This window comes from Diabrotica undecimpunctata, chromosome 5 (genome assembly GCF_040954645.1).
Source record: "Diabrotica undecimpunctata isolate CICGRU chromosome 5, icDiaUnde3, whole genome shotgun sequence".
Classification (NCBI taxonomy): domain Eukaryota; kingdom Metazoa; phylum Arthropoda; class Insecta; order Coleoptera; family Chrysomelidae; genus Diabrotica; species Diabrotica undecimpunctata.
In genome coordinates this window covers 80,279,991-80,300,229 of record NC_092807.1, presented here as the reverse complement: position 1 = coordinate 80,300,229, position 20,239 = coordinate 80,279,991, and positions in this window count along the sequence as shown.

Sequence of the window (20,239 nt, the reverse complement as noted above, 5' to 3'; positions counted from 1 at the left end):
ACCTAGAAAATCGACTTTTTTCTAAAGGAATTCACATTTGTTAACTTGTATCTTAAATCTTGTTTCTCTTAATCTTTCAAAAATTTTCTTAAGATTTACCATATGTTCTTGAAGAGAGGTTGAAAATACAATAATGTCGTCCATGTAGACCAGACATATTTTTCCTATTAGTCCTTTTAGTACGTTCTTCATTACTCTCTGGAATGTTGAGGGTGCATTTTTGAGTCCGAACGGCATTCTCATGTATTCATAGTGGCCATTTTCAACGTTAAATGCAGTCTTCTGGATATCTTCTTCGGCCATTTCAATTTGATGGAATCCGCTAGCTAGATCTAGGGTTGAGAAGTATTGGCAGCGTCCTAGTTTGTCCAGAATGTCTGTTATATTTGGAATTGGATATCGGTCATCGATGGTTTTCTCGTTCACCTTCCGGTAGTCGACAACTATTCTCCATTTAATTTTTCCTGGGGCATCTGGTTTCTTTGGAACGACCTAGATTGGAGATGACCAGGGTGATTGACTCGGTCTAAGCCGGTATAAGCAATCCCCCCACTTACTGACCAACGGCTTCGGGCGGATGAGTTGGTAAGTGGCAGGGCACTCTTTTGTCCTGGGGTTGATAAATCGGCCCCGAAGGCGAATGAACCAAAATTTGGCCAACGGCATAAGGATTTAGAAGGTAAGGGGAAGCCACTAAATTAAAGATCCACATGGATATCCCTGGAATAATTATCTTATATGTCGGACAAAAGTGAACCAAAGGCCCTCAGTTCCGGGCAGACCTTAGATGGTCCGAGGGTGCCAAGAATCCCCCGGGTTCGACTTAAAGATGTTATTCGTAAAGTAGCGACATGGAACATCAATAGTTTGTGCATCCCAGGAAAGATAGATAACTTGCTCAAAGAAATGCGGCGCCTAGAAGTGAAGATAATGGGTGTAAGTGAATCGAGGTGGTCTGGCTCAGCTATTTCCCATAAAGACAACTTTACAATGTACTATTCCGGTAGCGACACCAGAGATAACTACCACAGACACGGAGTTGCAATAGTACTTGATAGTGGAATTGCGATGTCTGTTATAGATTACATACCCATTTCAAACAGAGTAATAATAGTAAAGTTAGCAGGCCAACCTATTAATATCAACCTAATCCAGGTTTACGCGCCTACAGCTGATAAACCTGAAACTGAAATTTTAGCTTTCTATAAAGACATACATGAAGCATTAAAGGTTACAAAGAAAAACGACATTAATATCATAATGGGCGATTTCAACGCCAAAGTTGGTAAGGGTAGATGTGGCGATGCGGTAGGTAATTTCGGTCTGGGTAATAAAAATGAGCGGGGAGACTTATTAATTGAATTTTGCGAAGAACATGATTTTGTCATATCCAATACATCGTATTAGCTCCCACCAAGAAGATTGTATACATGGCGAGCACCTGGAGACAGGCCAGGTCATATTATACGAAATCAAATTGATTACATCTTGATAAACAAAAGATTCCGCAACTATATAAATAGAGTGGCTGCTTACCCTGGTGCAGACATTTCATCTGACCACAACCCCCTAATCGCAAATGTAAGGCTTCGACTGGCGAAGGTTAAAAAACCATCAAATAAAAAATATATAAACATGAGAGAACTAATGAGCGATGAAGAGCTTAGAACTACATACGGCAACCACATCAACGAGAACCTGAGAAATATACAAGTAAATTGCATAAAGGAAACCTGCGAGAAAATAAAAATGGCTGTAGCCAATGCGGATGAATCAATCGCAAGTAAAATAAAAAGAAATCACAAAAACGAATGGATGACGGAAGAGATACTTGAGCTAATGGAGCAGCGCCGACAGTACAAAATACATCAGAACCAACGTAAATACAATGAAACTCAACGTACGATAAGAGCAAACATTAAAACCGCAAAGGAAATCTGGATGAAAGAGCGTTGTGAAGAATTGGAATCACTACAAGAAAAGGGGGACAGCTTTGGACTACACAAAAAGGTTAAAGAAATTTCGAATATATACAAGAAACATCACGAGACAAACCTGCAAAATGATCAAGGCGACTACGTACATACCCAGGAAGAACTAGCCAAAATCTGGACAGATTATGCTTCGTCCCTCTTTGCAGACAACAGACCGATTCTGCCAACTACTAACCTATCTACAGAAACTTTGTCCGGTCCTCCGATTATTCGCGCCGAGGTGGAGTACGCTATAAAAATAGCAAAACTGGGCAAGGCCCCTGGACCGGATGGCATTACTACGGAAGCCCTAAAACTGTTGGATGATGACAACATCGACACTCTGGTAACAATCTTCAATGCCATATATGACACCGGCCACATTCCAACGGATTGGCTTTGTTCAACCTTCATAATGATCCCTAAATCACAAAGAGCGACAAGGTGCAAGGACCACAGACTGATTAGCTTGATGAGTCATTTACTTAAAATATTTCTTCGCATACTCCACACAAGAATGTTCAGAAAACTAGAAGAGCTGAGCGGCGAGACACAATTTGGTTTCAAGAAGGGACTCGGGACGCGCGAAGCATCATTCTGCTTGAATACCCTGGTACAAAACTGTATGGACCAACGAAAAGATATAGTCATCAAATTCCTCGACTACGAAAAAGCTTTTGACACCGTAAAACACGATGAAATAATAAAAATGCTACCCAATGCTGATATTGATGAGAAAGATATAAGAGTTATCCAGAATCTCTATTGGAATCAAAAGGCACGTGTGAGGCTGAACAAATCAACAAACACAGAGGAATTCGAAATTTTACGAGGGGTGCGACAGGGGTGTATTTTGTCTCCTATGCTGTTCAACCTCTATGTGGAGAATGTTTTTGCAGAGGCACTTGAAGGCACTGATTGTGGTGTAAAGGTCAACGGGTACCCGATAAATAACATTCGTTACGCTGACGACACCGCAATAATCACAGATAACGAACATGATATGCAGTTGATACTAAATAAAATAAACACCACAGGAAAAATATATGGCCTGAAGATAAATGCTGGAAAAACAAAATGCATGACAATAAGAAAGGGCGCATTTTTCAGAGTACAACTGCACGTAGATAATGCTCCAATCGAGCAAGTGAAAACATTCAAATACTTGGGAATGATGGTGAATGACCAATGGGATCCTCAACAAGAAATAAAATGCCGTACCGAACAAGCAAGACAAGCTTTTCTTAAATTTAAACCGCTACTTTGTAACCGCAATCTTTCCTTCAATCTCCGTTACAGAATGGTTAAGTGCTATGTATGGTCCATATTGTTATACGGCATGGAGACATGGACGTTGAAAATATCTTCCATTAACAAGTTGGAAGCCTTCGAAATGTGGACCTTGCGAAGAATGTTCCGCATACCATGGACAGATATGGTGAGAAACGAGGAAGTCCTAAGAAGAGCAAATACTGAGAGAGAATTGCTCAGATTAATCAAGGCACGAAATATTGGATACCTGGGCCACATCCTGAGAGGGGAAAAATACGCAATCCCTCAACTAATTATCCAAGGAAAGATTGAGGGCAAGAGAGGAGTAGGTCGCAAACAAATGTCGTGGCTGCGAAATATAAAGAACTGGACATGCGTAACTAACACTGGCGAACTTTTGCATGCCGCAAAAGACAGACGTCTGACCTTAAGATAATTCGCCAACGCACTATAGGTGCACGGCACCATAAGAAGAAGATAATTCCTTGATCAAGCATTGAAGTGATCTGCTTACGTACTTCTTCTTTATGGATGTGTGGATGCTTTATATGCATATGTATATGGTGCTTTATTTGGTTAGTAAATGTTAAAGGATTGTCTGGATGATGAAATATCTCTGCAAACTTCCTGCACAGTCGTCTAAGGTGAGATTCTTCTTCTGTATTAAGATGATCGGTTCTAAGGAGAGGATCGACATCTTTTAGATTACTGTCTTCGGTAGGTATGATATCTGACGTATATATATGATATTGATATATACAGGCAATGGTGAGAGTTTCTCTTAGGATGGCACCTTCGACTTCTTGTCTTGGGATGACGATTGTACCTGATGTTTCCTTTACTGGCAAGCGGACTTGAGTAATTGATTGGGGCTCTAGCTGGACTGTATATAATTGGGCTTTGTTTGTGACGTAGTAATTAATAGGAAGGATAGAATGCTCTGTAGTAAGAGTAGCTTGGGTAAAATAGAGATTTGCTTTTAGAAGTTTAAGATTATCGAGGCCGATAAGACCGTCAAATGTCTTGTGAAATTTGAAAAGATAAAGTTTTAGGTTAATATCGGAGTTAAATTCGGGAAAAATTGGGATTTCTACACAATAATCCTGTGAATGATTTTGAAAAATTGATAACGATAAATGGTTCATATTTAATATTATTCTTGTAGAATTTATTGGCTATAACAGGATTAAGGAAAGATTTAGTGGCTCCTGTATCAATAAGAAGTTTAAAAGGGGGATTTTGAATTTTAATGTAAGGAAGCTCTCTTTTGTCGGCATAGGAATGCAATTCTACTACGTTTCTTCTTTTTGTCTTGAAACGTTTGAAAATTTACATCTTCCTCATATTCTTGGCTTTCTTACTCATAATAAGTGTAATCTCTGTATGTGTCATTGTCTATACCTTCATCGTAATTATTTTCCTCTTGTTCGATATTAAAGAGTTCTTCTACGGTGAATCGGGGGCTGGCTGTTTGTTGAAAGCGGAAGTTTCTTTGAGATTGGGGTCTATTAAAGCCGGCTTGGCGTGTAGATACGCTTATAGGTGTTGGCTTATATGATTGAGATGGAACTGATTTATCAAAATTGGCTTGATTAGCCTTAGAATTTTGTGCATATAGAGTGAGTTGATGATTTTGTTGGAATCTAGGGGGTTGAAATGTCCCTCTTGGACTATTATTGAATGATTGTTGTTACACAGGAGTTTGATTTGGTCTAAAGAATGGCTGTGGCTATTGGGGCTTAGGCACCTCAGGCTGCCATCGTGTAGGAGCAGGTGTATGAGTTAAATTAGATCTCTGTGTTTGTGAAGTCGCAGATGGTTTATTAGAAGATGGCAAGGAATAATTATAAGTTTTTTGGAGATATCTAATGTTATTTTCTTCCTGAATATATTGGATAGCAAGAGCGAGATTGGGTGGTCTCATGGATCGAATTGTTGATCCTAGGGGTTCTCTTAGGCCTGCCAAAAATGTGGTTATAGCTTGTTGTTGGAAAAATTCTTTTTTACTTCTTTTAACTTCCTCGTTTTCCGTGTGTAATTCAATATGATTTGAAATGGTATTTAAAAGACTCATAACTTTTTCATGAAATTGATGGGGGTTTTCGTTTGGAGCTTGCCGAAGGTTGACTAAATCTCTAGTTAATGAGTTTTCGTTACGTTGATCTGCAAAATTTTGGACAACAATTGATTTTATTGACGGGCAGTCTTTACAGCCGTATACAGAAATAATTTCTCTGGCTCTTCCTTTAATTTTGTTCATAATTCCCCGGGTATGATTTTGAAAATTTTCGGGATTTGTATGATCCCAGAAATGGTTTAGAAGCATGGAAATAACATCAATAAAATTGTGGAGTTCATTTGGATTGCCGTCGTACTCTGGTACGATAGAAAGGTCTTTATTAACATCAAAAATCAAAAATGGGTGCCATATTAGAATTGTTTAAAATGGATGCTGGTGTAATAATTATAGAAGGTATTTCAAACAAATTTGTGGACTTAAAAATATGATTATTATCAACTAAATGTAAATCTGGTTTAATATTTTCACTAGATTCTATATTAGATTCAAAAATTGTTGAAAGAGAATGGCTTATTCTAAAGGATGATACTTGTGAATTGATATTAGAATTAGAAATAAGATGAAATTTGCTTACAGTAATAGGATGATGTTTGAATGCATTCCTTTTAGGTACAAGTTTCTTTTCTTCTTTAAGTTTCTTTTCAGCTTTCTTCATAAATATGTTTCTGTGCCAATTTGCCTGGAATCCGTGGGTTAAATAGCTGCAGTTTTCCCTGGATTTGGGTTCGGTAGCGGGTAAACGTTTGAAAACGACGAGGATCTTCTGGAGACTCTCCCACTAATCCTACTGACTGCGCTACTTAAGGGTTGTCACTCCCGACCTGTCTGCAATATGTGTCGAAACTGCTGATCGGCTGGGCTATTGAACTGCAATACTGCTGACAATCGGGGTTAATGTATCGTAATTCGCATATGTCTGATTAGGTTAAGTAAAGTTAAGTGTCTTTATCTCTAGATATGCCCTTAATATTTATAGACATAATAAGAATAATTGATCCTAAAAAGAACCGATTTGACAAAAATCATATTGAACGGGTGATTCTGATTAGCCGATTAATTAATTATTTATTACCCAGGGTACAACTGAATACGGTGGTCTTATTTGTACTCAAATTTTCGTAAAGGCTTCTCTTTTGAACCCCATAAGAAATGGCTAATTAACTTTTCATTAAAAATAATTTGACATACTGTTACTTTTCGACGATATTTCATATCAGATGTATAGTAATAACTATAGTTAATATGGAGTCTCTTTGTGAAAAGTAAATGAGTTTGTAATATCGGCCACAACTCATATATGAATGATAAGGACATAAACGGTTAAAATAAGTGCACAGAATTTTAACTAAATATATCGGCGCCATTGTTCAGGAGATGGATTTATCCCAGAGATTAAAAGTTACATGTACATTCCAGGTTCTATTTACGTATTTTCATTACTAAAAAAGTATATTTAAAATAAAGGCCTTAAGATATCTTTAGATTCTATGGAAATTAGCAAATTAAAAAATACAGACATAATTCTGAATGACCAAATTGAGACATACAGTTGTCTCAAGTATTGTTTATATTGTAAAGGTCATCGTCATAGTATAGTCAGAACGCAACAAGGTTCTATTGGCTTTTCTGCTTTTTGTTTCCTTATTCCTATTGAAAACTTAGCCACGTAAATAACGTTTTAAAAATATATGTCAATATTTCTGAAGTGCCTTTCCTAAAATAACTTTTTTAAGCCTAGCTCGTTTGATTACATGTAATGGATTTGATAGTTCCCAACAGATAAGTATTGATTGTAGGTTGGATAGCAGTTGGTTGTACAGGCATGTGTTGATAAATATGATGGGTCGGTAGGTAGTCCCAATATTCCTAAATCTGACTATATGTTACCTCCCCTGTTGATTCGTGGACGTCCTAAGGGCATTTTTTCTCTCGGGGCATTCTCCCAGTTTAACTTGGCAATGCAGTTATTAGAAAGCCTTTGGATATAGCCAGCTAACTTTGGCGTTGAGATTTAGTCTCTTGTATGACGTTGCTATCTTTATATATCTGTTAGACCTAGGCATTATTTCCGGTTCGGTATTGGTTAGTATTCGGACCTTTGTAAGTTGGAAAATAATTCTAATGGCTTTTCTAGTAATCCTGATCTAATTAATACCTAAGTTTTACTTACATTGTTTTGTCAGCGTTCTCGTCACATTTTCAGTCAATAGCACTGGTTTAATCACTGTTTTATATATCCTGACTTTAGGGATTTGTATTAGACTTCTGGATTTAAAAGTGTTATGTGGGTTACATCAGTTAGCTACCTGAATAGTCCATTTTATTTCTTATGTGACATCGTTATCTACGATACCTAAAACGCTGCAATCTTTCAAAATTATATGGGTTTATTGTTACGTTATGCCCTACTCTACGTCTTCTCTCTTGTATGTTAAAGAAAATTTATTTAGTTTTCTCATTACTTACTATCAGACCGTTTTGTGCTGCTAATAGCATTATTTTATAGCATTCTAATATTTAAACTATGGATTAAATCCGGATAGCAAATAGATATTTTTCACTTTCTCGGAGAAATAATATTCTAACATACAAAATCCTATTAAATTACCAAAACCTTTCTTGCATATTATATTTACTTATGAGGGACAGTAGCAATATCAGTACTATAATAAGACGTATAGTCCTGGACTGGCTAATCGTTGGAAAATTGGAAGCATGAGTGTAGCAGTTTTAATGTTTTCGGGAGTGCTACCTGGTATCGGGGAGCAGAGATATCAGTACCAGGTTAGTGCATATAGGAATTGTTGCTTGAAGTTTATTATTAATAAACAGCACTATATTTCCTAGTAAAATCGTCATGACTTTACTGTAAGACAAATTTTCGAACGTTGGTTATGGAAACATCATGTACATACCACCGGATTCCCCAGATCGACATTCAGCAAAATCCTTTTAATAATAATACGAGGGTAAAAATATAAATATCTGGATGCTTACATCAACAAAGAATTAGATTCAGACTAAGAAATCAGGGTACGAATAGAAATGGCAAGGGCAGCGTTCTTAAAATTCAAGCAATTGTTCTGTGACAAAAATCTGAATACTGCGCTGAGACTGAGGTTTGTTGAATGTTACGTCTGGTCTCAACTATTGTACGGAGTAGAAATATGGACGGTAAAAGCGCAAATAGTTAACAAGCTTCAAGCCTTTGAATTTTGGATATACAGGAGAATGTTGAGAATTCCATGGACTGCCAGGGTCACCAATGAGGAAGTGCTGAGAAGGATGGGTCGAGACAAAAAATTGTTGAGATTAATACAAGTACGCAGAACTGCATACCTGGGACACATACTAAGGAATATAAAGTATTCTGCAGGCCATCATGCAGGGTAGAGTCGATGGCAAAAAAGGAATAGGTAGAAAGAGGAAGTTATGGCTGCGAAATATTCGTTACTGGACAAACATGACTGTAGACGAATTATTCCACGTTGCAAAAGACAGAGATACTTTTAAAAATGTGGTCGCCAACCTCCGTTAATGGGGACGGCATAGGAAGAAGAAGGATTATACGCTAAACAAAAAAAAACAGAGACGAAGATATTCGCCAATAAACTCTGTGTTATAAAACAGTTGAATAAAATACAGATTCTCGATTCAAATATTTAAAAATTTAATGAACAGCTTGCTAAAATAGAAATAACGTCTATTTAAACTGCAATCCATTAATGGCTCAAGGTACAAAGCAGTCTTAGCATCTGCTAATGATATTGATCTTATAAGAAACTCTCTCCCGTTCGCAAACGACATCTTCAACAAAGTGAAGAGAGCACAAAAATGGTTCACTTAAAATCAACAAAATAAAAACGAAACGCAAGCGAATCAACAGAAGAAAGCAATTCAATACATCTAGATAAAATATTAAAGTCAACAACTATAATTTCGAAAGTATGGAACACTTTAAATATCTTAGATTAATAATCACGGTTAATAATAATGTCACTAAAGAAATACAAAGCATAATTCACTTCGGACCTATTTTAATACATGAATGCGGATCATGGACAATAACTAAAACAAATAAGGAAGAACTCCGAATATTTGAAAAAAAAAATAATAAGAAATCTTTTTTAACCTCATTATCATATTGCTACAAATCCGTATAGAATAAGAACACATACTAAATAAAGAAAGCTCTTATAAATATATTGTTTAGGAAAATAAATCGCTTAAGGTAGATCGGACACATGCATAGACGCCGAGATGTCAAACTTGGTTAAAAAACGTACACTAATTTTTGAAACCAAATTCAGTATTTTGCTTTAATCTGTGCCTTCTAAGAATTGCAAGGAAAAACAGACGTTGATAAAGATGTTATTACAGACATGGGGAATCTAAAAATTGCATTCCACAACATATCTCCTCAACTAAGAAAAAATCCTTAACGAATTGGTTTCTAGTACTCGTACAGAGTATATCGGAATAAAAGGAAAAAGACAGTTAAGCAAGAAGAAGAGTGCAAGCATTTACGTTTTAAGGGTGAAAGGATATGCGCCCCATTTTTAGCTGACAAGCTTGCGGAGCATACTATTTCTGGTCCTTAGTTTGCCTTTTAGTTTTAAACAAGATTCTGTGATTGACAACGTGCAACATAAACTATCTACAAGGTATTTATAGGAAATTCAGAGTTCAAGGTTTTCATCACACTATTGAATGTTCAGTTTGGTGAAAGCGCCTGTGTTGGGAAAATTGAAGGAGCGCTCCTAAGATTTTCGGGGTTTGGCTTAAAATTAAATCGTAGTTTATTTTTATTATATTTAAGGCATCTATTAGATTTTTTTCCACTGCAGCAACAAAAGTTTTTGGTTGTGCAATGTATCGTCTACATGAAAATCCTAGTATCTACTGGTATCTGTTGATCATTTGTGTAAATGTAATACAGTGTAGGTGCCATTACGCTACCCCAAGCGAGACCGTTTGTTTGCGTTCTCCATATTACCATTGAATGATACGAAAAATTTTCTTTTCTGTAGATATTCGCGGATAAAACGATGTTTACAGTTTGTCATACAGTTTTTGGAGAAATGTCCTCTAATTTAATGTGTCGTAGGTGGCATTTAGATTGAGAAATACCACCCCTGATACCTGATATCTTTTGTACCCGTTGTTGCTTTTTGCAACAACGGGTACGTTATTACGTACGTTATAAGTATTACGAATAAAAATAAATAAGCAAGAAGAATATAAGTGAACCATATTTAAAATAAGTGACAGAAAAAAGAATATTGTATATACATTTACTTCTAAATTAAAAATAAAATACTCGTATGCCTGACAACGAAAGATACAAAAACAAAATAAATATTTAAAGTTGAAAATAATGATAGCTTGTACAAGCGACAAAGTATTTTTTAAAACAATAAGACCGAACATATTATATTTAATAATTGTAAGATATGTTGGCTAGAATCAAATTACCATAAAGTCACCGAAATATTTTATCTGAGTAATGACTCACTCCTTATTATTTTAGTATCTGTTAAAACAAGTGTATCCATGTATAATATATGTGTGTCTAAAGTATTATAGTAAGATATGGAATTCTATACATTTAAAAATCGAAATATTGAAATTAGACAGTAAAAAATTATTATAATTTTAAGATTGATTTATAAATTATTATAATTTAAATTTTACTACTTTATGAAACAAATGTACATCATAAAATGTACATCATAAAACGTAGGAATCGGAACGTACATTTATATAATAAATTTTTCAGTGTCATGCATTAAAAAAAAGACTAATAAATAAAAATGGACACTTCCCTTTTCCAAGCTTATAACAGACACTAACTTAAGTTTAAAAATAATTATAGCAAGTAATATAAATTATCACCATAAAATATTTAACTACATTAACCAAGTATTTGTGAAATTTCGGAATGACTAAATTGATTGATATGTAACTCATTAACTGCCGGTCACGCCACTGTGGCGTGCTCGGCTATATGCGCCCTGTGCCGACCACGCCATAGGTGCGTGGTGTACATGTGTGCTAATAACAAAGTTTTTAAGTAGTCGGCACTTGCTTTATAGCTATCAGACTTCATCGGCACTTCGAGAAGGTTTATTGTGTCTCAAATTTCATATCGGTTCGAAAGTCAGGATTTTGTTTTGTAAGTAATTAAAAGTGTTTGATTATGGCTTCTGGCAATAACCCTGGTTTGTCTGGCGTTAAAAAAAGAAGAACAGATTTCGAATTGAAGAAGCCTTTAACGGATGAAGAATTACGACAAATACTGGAAGAATCCGATGATGACAGTTTTGATGATTATGAGTCGAGTGGAAGCGAATACGCCGACGATGAAGATTTAATAGATTTGACGGATTCGGATTATGAATCACAGCATTCTAACCATGAAGATACTGGCATCGCTGCTGAGGTACAGGTACCGATATTTACTAATCAAAATAATTATATATGGGACGATACACCTATGATCAAACAAAATATCATTTTTACGGAAAATTGTGGATTATTAGTTCAACCTGAAGGCAATAATCCGATAGATTATTTTAATCTTTTAGCAGATGACACATTTTTTCAACTTTTCGTTGATGAAACAAATAGGTATGCTGAAGAAATTTTTATAAGTTCTGCTGGAAAAGAGAAATCTAGAATAACGGAGTGGAAACCAATTACTATAGGGGAATTGCGTATATTTTTTGGTTTGGTTTTACATATGGGAACAATTAAAATTAACCGAATAAATGATTACTGAAAGAAACACAAATTGTTCAATCTTACTTGCCTCAGTAACTATATGGGAAGAAATCGTTTCCTGTTAATCTTACGTTGCCTACATTTTGTAAAAAATCCAAGTATTGGAGATACATTTCCTCAAGATCGATTATATAAATTGAGACCGATTGTCGATTACTTCAACCAAAAAATGTCTCAAATATATTATCTGTCTAAAAATTTATGCATTGATGAATCAATGGTTTTGTGGAGAGGCCGACTGCAGTTCAGGCAATATATAAAGAGCAAACGTCATAAGTACGGGGTGAAACTTTATGTTCTGGCTGAACCTAATGGACTTACTCTAAAAATAGCTGTGTATACTGGAGCAAAAGTTCAATCTAGTGAAAGGGGGCATACCTCAGACGTTGTTTTTCAACTAATGGAGACATACCTGGATAAAGGTCATTCTTTATGCATGGACAATTTCTACAATAGTTACACATTGTCGGTTGCCCTTCTCGAGCGGAAGACTTATTGCACAGGAACATTACGACTAAATCGTAAAGGAAATTCTCATGAAGTTGTAAGTTCTAAACTCAAGAGAGGTGAAATAATTCTAAAGTGTAATAACAATTCTGGTGTTCTTATGGGAAAGTGGCGTGATAAAAGGGATGTTTCATTTATTACTACAGAGTATTCTGGTGATTTCGTGACGGTTTCAAACAGAAGAGGTATTGAAAAAGAAAAGCCTGAGGCCATTGCACAATATAATAAAAATATGTCGGGTGTAGATCGTAAAGATCAAATGTTGGCTTACAACCCATGTGAGCGTAAAAGCTTAAGGTGGTACAAAAAAATATTTATCCACTTTTTTCAAGTAATGCTCATAAATTTTCATTTTTTATTCAATGCGTATTCTGGTCAAAGAAAAAATTTATATGATGTTCGTTTGGCCATTATTGAGGAACTTTTGGAGGGAGCCCAAACTAAAAATTGTCCCAAAAAAACTATAAAAGCAAACGAATCACACCATTTGCCGTCAAAATTTGAACGAACGGATGACCATAAACGGGATCGAACGGGAGGTTTTTATGTTCAAATTTTGTTTTGTTTAACTGTTTTATTTTTAATTAAACATTTCTGTGTGACTTGAATTATTCTACCCTAAAATACAGCAGAAGTAACTAAAACACCACTGTGGCGTAGCCGACACCTAACATGCAATCCTTTGTTCGGTGCTGACCACGCCACGTATGAGTGATGACGTAATTTGATAGTTATACCTCAATTATCAACTAGATACTACTCAATTAAGAAACTATTATTCAAAAGAAGCTTAAATACTAAAAATATGCCAACGGCACCTGAGGGTCCATTCAGATTTTACACCGGCAGTGAACGTGTTAAATAAATTTCAAGTTCCAAAACGTACCTGCTGTAAAATTTAAAAATCTACGACTAATCAAATTATTGGCAACATTGGAGGAGTTTAGTTGTGTACGCGAAAAAATATATACGGATCCCAAAAGTGTTTTAACCTATTACGGAGTCCATCTAATCCTACGTGTTGGTCGGAGTCTACATAAAGCGCTACCCAGATAATAATATACACGGTGTATATTCTCCTGGAGTTAGTATAATACCGTTTTAGTACGGGGCCCACACTAATCGCTAGATCTATATATATATATATATATATATATATATATATATATATATATATATAGATCTAGCGATTATATATATATATATAGGTATATATATATATAGGTCTATACGTCTATACGTATATATATATATAGGTCTAGCGGTTATATATATATATATATATATATATATATATATATATATATATATATATATATATATAGGGTTTTTATCGCGGTTCTCAAAGAATTAGTTTGTAAGCACTTTTTGGAATTATTTTAATTGTATCCATTATGAAACACACATATATAACTAACATAACCAATGTCTTATGAAACTAATTAAATTATATAGACAATGTAAAATTTAAACAAACTATCTTTAAAATTGAAATAATTATGACACTAACTAAATTATATTAACAAAATTTTGTACTTTTCTGTCACTGAATGCCTAAATGAACTGTTCTCCACTATATAGATTTTAATCACCACTCAATGTCTTCGTTCTCAGCCTCGGTTATCCTTGTTTTTGTAAAATTACTTTTTCCAATTATCACCTTCCACCAATTTAAAATATTTTTCTTCTTAACAGCATTTATATTTATTTTTCTTTTCAATATACCAATATCCAATCACCAAATATACTATATAATTTTAATTTACAAATAATACATCTTCCATTATCCAATCACCATTTATACATAACATAATTTTAATCTTTAATAATATTTTCTTTATTCTGTTTCTTAATCCTTATTGAACTCACTATATTAAACATTTCACCAACTAATTGACTGTATTCTATCTTGAACTATCTTGAAAATAGGACCGACTGACTTTATACTAACTTCATAACTGTAACTAACTTTCTTACTAACTGACTGGCTCCTTATACTGACTTCATAGTAACTGTAACTGATTCCTTGAATCCAAATCACCGGGTATTTATACCTTTTCAATGTTCCAGAACCATCTGGCAAGAAATCCTATTCGAATTGTTCCATTTCCTCCATATGAATGTTCTCGAAAAAGTATATGTTCGATTATGTCCATAGACATAACCATATTCGAGAAAGTTCTACCGTAAACAAAGGTTAAATTCTGTATTCTAGAAAATTCTTTTCTTTTCTATTGAGAATTTTTTTGACATTTAGGCTTTTCAGATCAGAATATAAACTTATATGTAATTAAAACAACCTAAATTAATAAACTACACTACCTCAAATCCGTAACTATATGTAAACTAAACATTTTAAATGACAAATAACCCCACTTTATATTCGTAATTATTATTTAAATGTCTGTCACTTTCAGAGTATGTATATCTGGTTGCCTATGCACATGGCTCACTTAAATACATTTCCAATATTATAATTATTAAAAAAAAACCCTTTACACTTGTTACATGCTAATTTCTTAAAAATGCCCTCACATAAATAATTTTTATAATATTCCCTTGTATATAACTTATTAAAATAACCAAATACTTTTAATTTCTAATATTATCTAGTATATAACTTATAAATTAATTTTTATACACTATTTTTCCTCCTCCTACGTCCAATATCATTTCAATAACCCAAAAATTAATTTTAAAATAAATGATTTACTTATTATTTTTTTAAATATTAGTTTTCTTATCCACATACCTTAGTAAATATAATAAATTAACTAATTTAATTTCTTATTTTTTTTTTATAAATTGTTCTATTAATTACATCCCTGTTATCTGTCTATGTCAAACTGTCATGTCAAATGAAAGTTTTTACAATGAATAAAGATAATCTAAGTGTCTATATTGTGTTATGTTTATTTATAGACAAAATCTAGGAATTGCTTCAATTCATTTTCCATCTTTCCGTACAAAATAACTTGTATCAATATAACTTGGTAACTTTTATACTTTTCATTATTATCTTTAGAAAGACATTTACACAATCAATTCTGTATCTAACCCCAAATTATGATTTTTAGGGCACAAACAATTTCCATATGGATAAGACAATAAATATGATGTCAAATTGATTCACAACAATGAAATCTACCATCTATTTAACAAATCAAGTCTATTGAATAAAATGGATATATCAGTGAACTGTTAGTGTTTTTATATTAGTGTTAAAGGTATAGAAAACATTATTTAATCTCTTCATAATATTTAAAAAGGTCATTGATATGAAAAATTCCTCTAGGTCTATTATCTGCATCTATTAACACATTTAATTATCTGCACCTATTAACACATCTATTAACTATTTAGTCCATTCTGATTTTCAATTCTGTATAGACCTTCAAACATTGGTTGTAATTTCTTACAACGGTTTTCTCTAACATTACTTTTTCTAAGTGAACGAATTAACACTTGGTCTCCTTTTTGAAATGTGATGGGTTTTTTTATTTTTCGATTTTGTCTTCTGATATATTTTTCAGCTTTCCTCCTAATTCGGTTATTCACTTTCTGTATTACTTGCTCTAACATATCCTGATTATATTCACTAATCCGTTTTCTGTTTCCTATATGGCCAAACATTAAATATTCTGGTACTTCCTCTGTATTTAAATTATGTGTATTATTTAAAAAATATTCTACTTGTGGTATATGTTGCTGCCACGTTTCATGTTGATCCTGGCATACTATCCTTAAATATTTTATAACTTTTTAATATATCTTTCTGCGGGATTTGCCTGAGGATGTCTGATATTTGTAAAATGAATGTTGATTCCCTTTTTCTCACCAAATGCCCGAAATTTTTGGTTGTTAAAATATGTAGCATTATCTATTATGCAATTTCTAAATGGTCCTATTTCTTCGAAAAATTGATTAATATTTATAATTTCAATGTTTTAACATTTGTTCTTGAGCAGGCATATAGTTTAATAAATTTTGTATATAAATCAACTATCACTAGTATATGCTTTTTTTCTGTTGAACTTGAAACTAAATTTTAGATGAAATCCATGGAAACTGTATTTAGTTTTTCATATACAACATTAGATCTATATGTGTTCTGGTTTTTGAAATTCTTTTCTTTGTTTATTTGACCCATTTGGCATTGAGTAGCAGTTTCTTTTGCTATACTTATTCTCATTCTTTGCAAAATAATTGTCCCTAAATAGCATCCGTAGCTTTCTTGAACCAATATGCATGTAATTGTTATGTAAATCTTTCAATATTTTCCTTGCCAAAGTTCTACTTATTACATATACTTCTATGCCATTTATTATTTTATAATAAACTCCATCTTTCCTAAGGACTTTTTGTTTTTCACTCAAATTGATCTGATCTCTTACAATTTCTTCTTTAGAATATAGTCCAGTGCTTTCTACTAACGGATTTAATCCAATTTTGATTGTTCGCTGCCCTTTTTGTGATGTATTTTCTAATCTTGACAAAGCATCTGCCACTATGTTGGATTTTCCAAAAATGTATTTGATTTCAAAGCTATATTCACTCAATATTAGACTCCAACGGTGAACTCTACTGTTTCCATATTTGTTACTTAATATAGATGTTAGAGCTTGGTGATCTGTTTCTATAGTAAATTCATTACCCAACAAATAAAATCTTAATTTTGTGACACAGTGTATGATACTTGCTAGTTCTAATTCTGAAACTGAGTAACCCTTTTCATGTGGCTTTGTAATTCTTGAAATGAATTGTATTGGGTATTCGACCCCATCATGTATTTGTAATAATACCCCTGATAATCTCTCTATTGATGCATCTGTTGTTAATATGAATGGTTTTGTGTAATCAGGATGGTATATTTTTAAATTTGACAGGAAAATGTTTTTGATTTCTTGGAATGCTAGTTCTCTTCTCTGATCCCATCTCCATTTTACACCTTTCCTCAGCAGTTCAAGTAATGGAATTTCTTTTATACTTAGATCTGGTATCATCCTTTTATAATAATTAATTATTCCAATAAATCCTCTTAAAGTTCTTAAATTGTGTGGTGTTTTATATTCCTGAATGACCTGTGTTCGTTCTGGATCTTGAAAAAATGTACATTTTTCTTGATTTATTTTTAGTCCAACTTTGTCTAATCTGTTGATTATAATTTTTAGGTGTTTCTCATGATTTCAGCCGTTTTAGAAAAAATTAATATATCATCAATGTAGTGAATTACAAAATGTTCATATTGATCCAGAATATCATGAAGACATCTACATAGAGCACTACAAGATGATCGAGGTCCAAATGCTACTACTTTGAATTAATATACTATTCCATCTATCTAAAATCCCGTATATTGTCTACTTTTTCTTTCTAGAGGTATTAACCAGAAACTATGCTGTAAATCGATTTTAGGGAAAAATGACATTCCTGTAAGTCTTCCTAGTATTCCATCTATACTCATTGGTGCTTCAAATTGCTTTTCAGTAATCTTGTTAATATTCCTTGCATCCAAACATAACCTGATTTCACCTGATCTTTTACGTACTACTACGATAGGGTTTATGAAACGTATATCTGCCTTCTCAATGATTCCATCTTCTAACATATTATTAATCGTTCTGTTTACTTCTTCTCTGTATTTATATGGTATTGGGTATGATTTTGTTTTAAAATCTTTTTCTTCTTTAACTTTTATACTATGGATATAAATTTGTGCAATTCTATTTTCTTAATTGACAAGTCCCTTGTATTGCTGCAATATGGAAACGACTATTGAATTATATTCTTCAGGCAATTAACTTTTATCACATCTTCTTTACAAATACAATTATTATTCATTATGTACTCATTATTCCTTGCTTCCAATTTTACGCACTCCACCTCGTAGGCATCCATCTGCTTAAAATTTCCATTCCTTAAATATTCACTACAATTATTCTTTACATTCTTTTGGGACATTTCCCTATCATTAAAATACATTTCTTCTTCATAAACATCATTATTTTCTTTTAATAATATCCTATCAACTCTGATACCTTCTTCCACCTCATCTTTCTGCATAAATTTAATTATTTGCCCTTCCAAAGTTAATATTTTATTTTCAAAATCTATCTTTACTTTCTTCTTTTCCAATTCGTCATTTCCCGTTAATATATCAACACATAAATCCTTGACAATAAATCCTTGCATATTAATTTCTTTATTAAGAATATTAATTTTAAAATTGGCTAGTTTATTAATTTCACCCAACTTCTTATTATTAGCACCAAAAATTTTAATCTTTATTATATCTGATAGTTTTAAGGTATTAAAAATAAAATTCTTCGAGACTAAAGTACTTTCTGAACCAGTATCTATCATAATCTTAATCATTTTATTTTTGGCCATAGCATTTATATAAATTAAATTAATATATTCAATAATTTTATCTTCATCTAAAGAAATAAATTCAGAAGGTTTTTCATAATAGCAATGGCCTAACTTGTAATTCAGAAAGTTTACTGAACAAAATTTTGATTGTTAGAATTGTCAGATTGTATCTGACCACTTGGATCTGATGTCATATGTCTTTCCCTACTATGACTTCTACTCACATTTTCTTGCCTTGTACTATTTCGTTCCCTGTCTTCGCAGCTTCTATTCCTTCGTACATAATTTACCTGTCTGTTGTAATTAGGTCGTTCTGTATTTCTTCTATTGTTAAAATCTTGTCTATTATTATTAGTATTGTTATTAAAATGTTGTCTATTATAACTCGTATTGTTATTAAAATTCTGTCTGTTTTGATTATTGTTATTATTATTAAAATTTTGTAAATTATCACCATATCTAGTATTATTGTATGATTGTCTATATTGTTGATTATCATTCTTATTATATTGAAAGTTATAATTGTTTTTTCTGTTGTTGTTATTATTACTTGTCATATTACCTCTTTGTATTCTTTGAATAAAATTAATAAAACTCTCTATTGTTTGAATATTTTGTACAGTTACTGTTTGCACGACATCAGCATCAAAATGTCTAGATACATTTAGGACTGTTTCATCCTCTCTAAGTGGTGGTTCTAAATATTTTGCAACCGTTATCAGTTTCAATGCATAATCTTCAAAAATTTATTTTCAAATATTTGAAGATTGTCTAATTCATTTTCAATACTGGCAAACCAAGTTGCTGCATTATCACTTAGTGTCATTCTAATATAATCTTTAATATCATTCACTAATCTTAATTTATGTTTTAAACTATTTATGTATACTCTAGGATGCAGATTTTTTATATTACCAGAGAATTTAATCCCAGTCTCATTTGTTAAATTTAAGTAAGTTCTCCCTATGTCTCTCATTTGTGAAATATCATCTACTCTCTGTTCCACATTTCTTAAATATTATTATTTATTTGGATATTTTGCTGCATATCGTCTAATTTTTCTTCTGTCTTTCTCCTGTCTTCGTTAATTTTTACTTCTAAGTTACATTTCTGCAACTCTATTTTCTGTTCTATATCTATCTGATTATCTTGAATAATCCTATTTAATTCTGTCCTTTCATTTTCTATCCTTTTCTTGTAGTCATGCCGTATATTTTTTATTTCATTTGCTACTTTTTTCTCTGCAGCTTTA